The sequence below is a fragment of the Dama dama genome, chromosome 25 (assembly GCF_033118175.1).
Source record: "Dama dama isolate Ldn47 chromosome 25, ASM3311817v1, whole genome shotgun sequence".
NCBI lineage: Eukaryota > Metazoa > Chordata > Mammalia > Artiodactyla > Cervidae > Dama > Dama dama.
In genome coordinates this window covers 55,478,227-55,485,349 of record NC_083705.1, presented here as the reverse complement: position 1 = coordinate 55,485,349, position 7,123 = coordinate 55,478,227, and positions in this window count along the sequence as shown.

The following is a 7,123-nucleotide window of genomic DNA, read 5'->3' as shown; positions in this document are numbered from 1 at the left end:
ATATTGAGGAGAAATGGAATAAGAAAGTGGGTAATTTTCCCTGTTGAAAGCCTTGACCCATTACTATTGCTAGTACTGATCAACTGTTGCACACTTAACCTTCCACACATTGATACATTGCTAAGTTTATATCTATACAACAGGTGCATGCAGCAAATAGTTTTAAAGTATTATGAAAACACTGTAGAATTTCAACAAATCACTTACGAAATAATACACTAGAGTGACATCATTCAATAGATCAGCACAAGTGGAGTTCCTGACCTCCTGATACAATTTTTCCAGTATACCTCCTAAAGAATCATCAAGCATTCTCTTTCCAAACTATGTGACTAAATTTAAAGACCTTTGAAGGACCTGTCAGCTTACTTAACCTGATTGCATTTACACTCTTAAGCCCGTTTGCTTTTGTGATGGCCACAAGTAACATTGAAATATTGAGGATGTTCAAGTTTTTCAAAAGAAAGGTATCGCTGTGGCATCCATTCAAATGTATTGTTTCACAGGGGATGTATTTTGAGAAAGGGCAGATGGTAGCATTTCCCAGAACATCTGTTACCCATCATTCTTTCACAGAGCAACCCAGATGCTGTTGACAACTTGTATGTAAATCATGCTGACAATTTGTTCAGAGTCTCTCCTGCGGAGACTGAGGTTGTCCTGGTCATACCATTTATCAGATATAGGAGATAATGGAGTCCCACAAGTACAGTTCCAACTGTGTTTGGGCCAGAAACAAAACAGCTATTAAATTAAGGGAATGATTTATCTACCTTGAAGTTATCTCCGGCAAAGATTTCCTACTTCAACTTTCTTAGTCTTATCCGAAGGTGTACATTTAGATATTAAATGCTCTACAGAACAGAAAAATGCCAAACTGCTTCCTGATATTTGTCCTCAACTTCTACTATTATTTGTTAGGGGTAATCATTTCTTTGACCTTGCATTTTAAAATTACTTTCATCTCAGGGAAATAACATGTAAGAGGGAAATTATGCATGCATTGCTGTATAAATGTCAGATTTTTTACTTTGCAAATGTGTGCTATAAAATATTCACAGTACAGAAGTTGATTTACAATCCATTTCAGCCTGTAATCTGTCTTATTCTAATTTTGTTCCTTGTATCAGGGTGCATTTTTCACATTGATGAAAACAAAACAAAAAGAAAAAAACAAGCATATCTTTAATTAACATACCTATGCAAAGGATAAACTAAAACCATTGGCATTTATAAAATGATTATAGATTTTTCTAAGCAAACTCGATTAGATCATAATATAGGTTGTAAAGAGGGAAAATGCATAATTAAATTTCAAAATACCTAAGCTTATAAAGGCATTACATATAAGCTAAGCTTCTTGTTAAAATAATGAAGATTAAAAGAAATTAACATTGGGTTAAGTAACTATAATATAAATTTGTACATCAAAATACCCATTTAATTTGTAAAGTAAATAAATTTGACTTTGGGATACTGATTAATCACATTGATAGTAATTGATTTCATATCAAGCATTTTTGTTGCATGATTACAGGTTAACTGGGACAACTGGGAAAATACATTGAGTTATAAAATATCATAAATATGTTTGCCATATAAAATTCACAAGTAAGACCAGAAACTGTTATATTGACCTATCATCTTATTAAAATGTGCTCTGAACAGAACAATAATTTTTGCACTAGAAAAGGAAGCAAAGATACATTCACATGAGTTCTTTTTCAGGCAGCCAGCCTATTAAATTATAACTGTTTTAGACAAAAAGCAATTTTAAATCTCAATTGTACTTAAGATTGAGCCTCTTGGATCCATAATTTGGGATAACTAACCTACATAAAGTGCCAGAGAAGTTTAACTTCTTGGATGGGGATTTCTTAAAAAAAAAAAAAAAAAAAAAAAAAAAACTTTTGGCAGTGGTGGTAGAAGTAAAAGATTCATCTACAATTTCAATTCACAAGCACAAAAATTTGTGCATATGTGTAACATCTGGAAATAGTACTCATTTTTCACTTGCTTAAATAGAAATGATAAAATCAAACTTAGAAAACCAATAGTTTTATATTATTATTATACATTGTAACAATATTAGTTTTCAGACAAAGCATTCCAGATAATATGGCAGGCTTCCTTGGTGACTTAGAGGGTCTCTCTGGTGGCTCAGATGGTAAAACAAAACAAAGAAAACCTAGGTTTGATCCGTGGGTTGGGAAGATCATCTGGAGACATGGCAACCCACTCCAGTATTCTTGACTGGAGAATTTCCATGGACAAAGGAGCCTGGCAGGCCACAGTCCATGGGGTTCCAAAGAGTCAGGCATGACTGAGCAACTAAGCCCATTGCAAAGTATTTATCAAGCAACATGAATGTGTGTTTCCATACAGGTCAATTAGTTAAACTAGTTGGACCATAGAGTTAAGGAGTGTCAAGTCTGGGGTTTTATTTTCGTATTAATCAAGTAGTTTTAGAATAAGAAAATATCTGTATATGACTGTATATGTATCTGCTAATTAAACATACACTAATTAACGTATACCTTATGGATTTGTCTGTTGAAACACAAACCCCATCAGATACTACTTGATATTGACAGATTTCATGAATTTGCAAACTGGGTAAGCATATGCTAGAGCTTGCCCAAGACATTTCCATTATGGTTGTTTTCCTGAACAATTAATAACACCCCTCATTGATTCCAAAACATGCAGGTTTGGATAATAAATGACATGATCATAACACTTACTAACCACCTGACTACATCATGGTGCTGGAACAGGGCTTTATCAACTCATATCTGAGAATCTTTTGAAGCAGTTTTGTTTCTGATTTATGAATTAATGCATCTAAATTGTCTGGGTCAATTTCCCTACAAAGATTTTGGTGGCTTCTTGTCAGACATCTTTAAAAGGAACTACAACGTAGTCCAGTTAATATTAACTTTCATACTGTGATTCTAAAAGAAAACAATAGTTGGCTTCTCATGTACTGGCAAGCAGGAAGACTTACTATTTTTAGGACCATAGAAAGCATTACATAAAGGGAAGTCTGTTTTCATTTGTGTCTGACAACTTGACTAGTCTCAGACATAGAGAGAAAATAGTAAATGTGGAAAGTGTTTAAATGGGAGAAGCTTCTCTGCATTTCAGTTCATCAGGACCTTTCACTAGTGAAAATACAAGATTCCAGGAACCTCAAGGAATAAATCATAGTTCAAAGTTGGTCCCCAAATGTATCCTGATATGAAAGTCAAATCACCTTCTTAAAATGTGGTCAGTTCACAGATGTACAGAACAGACTTTTGGACTCTGTGAGAGAAGGCGAGGGTGGGATGTTTCGAGAGAACAGCATGTATATTATCTATGGTGAAACAGACCACCGGCCCAGCTGGGATGCATGAGACAGGTGCTCGGGCCTGGTACACTGGGAGGACCCAGGGGAATCGGGTGGAGAGGGAGGTGGGATGGGGGATCGGGATGGGGAATACATGTAACTCCATGGCTGATTCATGTCAATGTATGACAAAACCCACTGCAATGTTGCGAAGTAATTAGTCTCCAACTAATAAAAATAATTGAAAAAAAAAACAATGTGGTCAGTTACACGTCCTCTGTCTCGCATGTCTGTGAGAGCAATAGATCTTATTTCATTAGTTACAGAAATTCTTTTGTCTTGTTGGCTCGAAAATACAAAATATATTGGCTTTAAATTGAACATAAAAAATCAAGACCCCTTGAAAAGCGTAGATGTCAATAATGAAATCAGCTAACTATGTAAAGAATAAATTCTTTTTAATTGTGCTTTTCCATGGATGTTAGTGCTGTATAAAATTCAAACAACACTTTGTACTTCAAGACACACCTCTAGTGAGTCAACCTGAGTATGTGTTAAAATACCAAGAGATGAAATTGGTGACAAGATGCCTCTGAAATGATAGGATCAGAGTAAAATCAGATTAAAACTGGTTTTAACACATACTGATCCAAGTCCAAGCAGTCACAGTTTATGACATTTATCAAATCCTGGAAATGAACCTTTTAGGCATTATTTTCAAAATGACAACTACATATCCATTCTTTCTCCTTTGTGCATCAAATCCAATACATCTAGGAAATGATATTAAGAAATAATACACATGCAAAATATATCAGTTCAATTCAGTACAGTTCAGTCGCTCAGCTGTGTCTGACTCTTTGCAACCCCATGGACTGCAGCACGCCAGGTTTCCCTGTTCATCACCATCTCCCAGAGCTTACTCAAATTCATGTCCATCGAGTCGGTGATGTCCATCTCATCCTCTGTCATCCACTTCTCCTCCCACTTTCAATCTTTCCCAGCATCAGGATCTTTTCCAATGGTCAGTTCTTCACATCAGGTGGCCAAAGTATTGGAGCTTCAGCCTCAACTTCGATCCTTTCAATGAATATTCAGGAATGATTTCCTTTAGGATTGACTGCTTTGTTCTCCTTGCAGTCCAAGGGACTCTCAAGAGTCTTCAACACCACAGTTTGAAACCATCAGTTCTTTGGTGCTCAGCCTTCTTTATGGTCCAACTCTCACATCCATACATGACTATTGGAAAAATAGTGGTAGGAGTAGTAGTCAAAGCTACTACCATAGCTATGGTAGCTTTGGTAGCTGGTAGCTTTGACTAGACTGACCTTTGTCCACAAACTATTGTCTCTGCTTTTTAATATGCTGTCTAGGTTGATCATAGCTTTTCTTCCAAGGAGCAAGCATCTTTTAATTTCATGGCTGCAGTCACCATCTACCATGATTTTGGAGCCCAATAAAATTAAATCCCTCACTGTTTCCACTATTTCCCCATTTATTTGCCATGAAGTGATGGGACTGAATGCCATGATCTTAGTTTTCTGAATGTTGAGCTTTAAGACAACTTTTTCACTCTCCTATTTCACTTTCATCAAGAAGCTCTTTAGTTCTTCTTCACTTTATGCCATAAGGGTGGTGTCATCTGCATATCTGAGGTTCTTGATATTTCTCCCAGCAATCTTGATTCCAGCTTGTGCTTCCTCCAGCCCAGCGTTTCTCATGATGTACTCTGCATATAAGTTAAATAAGCAGGGTGACAATATACAGCCTTGATGTACTCCTTTTCCTATTTGGAACCAGTCTGTTGTTCCATATCCAGTTCTAACTGTTAGTTCTTGACCTGAGTATAGATTTCTCAGGAGGCAAGTCAGGTGGTACGGTATTCCCATCTATTTAAGAATTATAAAGAATCCCCATCTCTTGACAGTATATAAAATATATACCTATACTCAAAAGCAAGAAGGATGAAATCTGATTTATCAGAAACTGTGAGAAATGCCTCAAAGTTTAGAAATAAAGAGGAACAGAGTTATAGTTTGAGAGGCATGTAAGGATTTATAAATATTCTTTAAAACCCTTTATGTTGTTTCCCCTTCTACCAGGTCTAAATATATTTTTACTGAATTAAAAAGGATAAATCTCATCAATTTATTTGAATGCCAGAGAGATGATCTCTGGGACTGTTCATAAAACAACAGAAGCTGATTTCTTGAAATTTTGGATACATGTTCTAATATAATAGAGAACAATACGTTCAAACATTCAGAGTTTCCTCAAAACTTGCATGAAATCATTTTAGCTTCCTACCTTTAAACAGAAAATCTTTCAATGTCTGCAGAGCCTAGGCACCCAACAACTTATAATTCAGCAACAGAACCCTCACTATACATAGCTTTCCCAGAGTTGGATCCATATATAATCCAAATTAACATAATCCTTTCACTGTGTGGCACTTCTTAAGTGCTTCAGGGTCAAACTATTTTATGATCATAATCGTGAGTCAAATCTAGAGGGATATTTCCTATTTCCTAACTATGAATGATTCTATTAGTGACTTAATGTTTGGCATTTCCGAATCTGTACTCATTCTTGAAGGAAAAGTACTAGAACATTTGAAGATGATCACTGTTTCCCTCTCCAAGCATATTTGTTTACGTAACTACAATGGCAAAATAAAAGGCAAAAAGAAAAATAATAATAATAGCTCCTTCCTATATCCCAAGCAATATGCTATTACCTTAAAAACAGATAATGTCTCTATCTGAATTTTTCCTTCTGTAGTTTATAAAGCAAATAAACTTTGTAAAGCAAATCTTAAGTACAATTTCATTGTTACTTAGCACAGTTATTTTTTGTTTTACATCCAGTCATATATTACTATAATCACATAGTCAAGAAATATTTAATAAAGGCTTGCTAGGTAACAGGCAATTTTATAGAAAAATAAAGGAGTAAACTGCATTTGTCTTTGTTAACAGAAGTAATTTATAAGTAGACCATTCCAGATATGACTATCTGTCTTTGTCTAAGAAGTAGTGTAGGAGACTTGACTTCTTGATAAAGCATGTCAGGACCTGAAACATTTTCAAGAGGACTGTAGGGGTTTTGTCTGAAATCTTTTTGTGTAAGAACATGAATTTGGGCATTTTAAAGACTGAACTAAATACAAACATTGTAGAAAAAGGAAGACATGGATTCTATATTCTACTCTTGTACTTTTATTATTGTGGAGGAAGAATCAACACAAAAAGCAATCTTCCTAGGAAAGTAAATGGCATAAAATATAATTGTTTAACATTAGTTTTAATTAGTGAACATTTCCTTAGATGGAAATAATTGTTTCTTAAGGCTGCCATGATGAAATTCCACAAACTAAGAAGCTCAAGCAATGTAAAAGTGTTCTGTCAGTTTTGAAGCCTAAAAGTCTGAAATTCCTGTATCAACAGGGCCATGATCCCTCTGAAATCAGTAGAGACTCTTTTGGCTTCTGTTGTTTTGCCAGAATCATTGGTGTTCCTTACAGCAGGTGCAAAACTCCAATCTCTGCCTTTAAACATTCTCCCAGGGTTTCTCAGTCTTCATATCATCATCTCTTTATAAAACACTTATCGTATTGGATTAAGAGCCCACCTTATTCCTAAACCAACTACATGTTCAATGTCCCTATTAAAAAATAAGATGAGAAGTACTTGGGGCTGGTGTTACAGGGAAAAAAGTGGACTCTGAGAGAATGGTCACATTCCAGGTCTTAGGCAAGTCCCTGGAACAGCCACTGAGTGAAAGTTCTTGGCA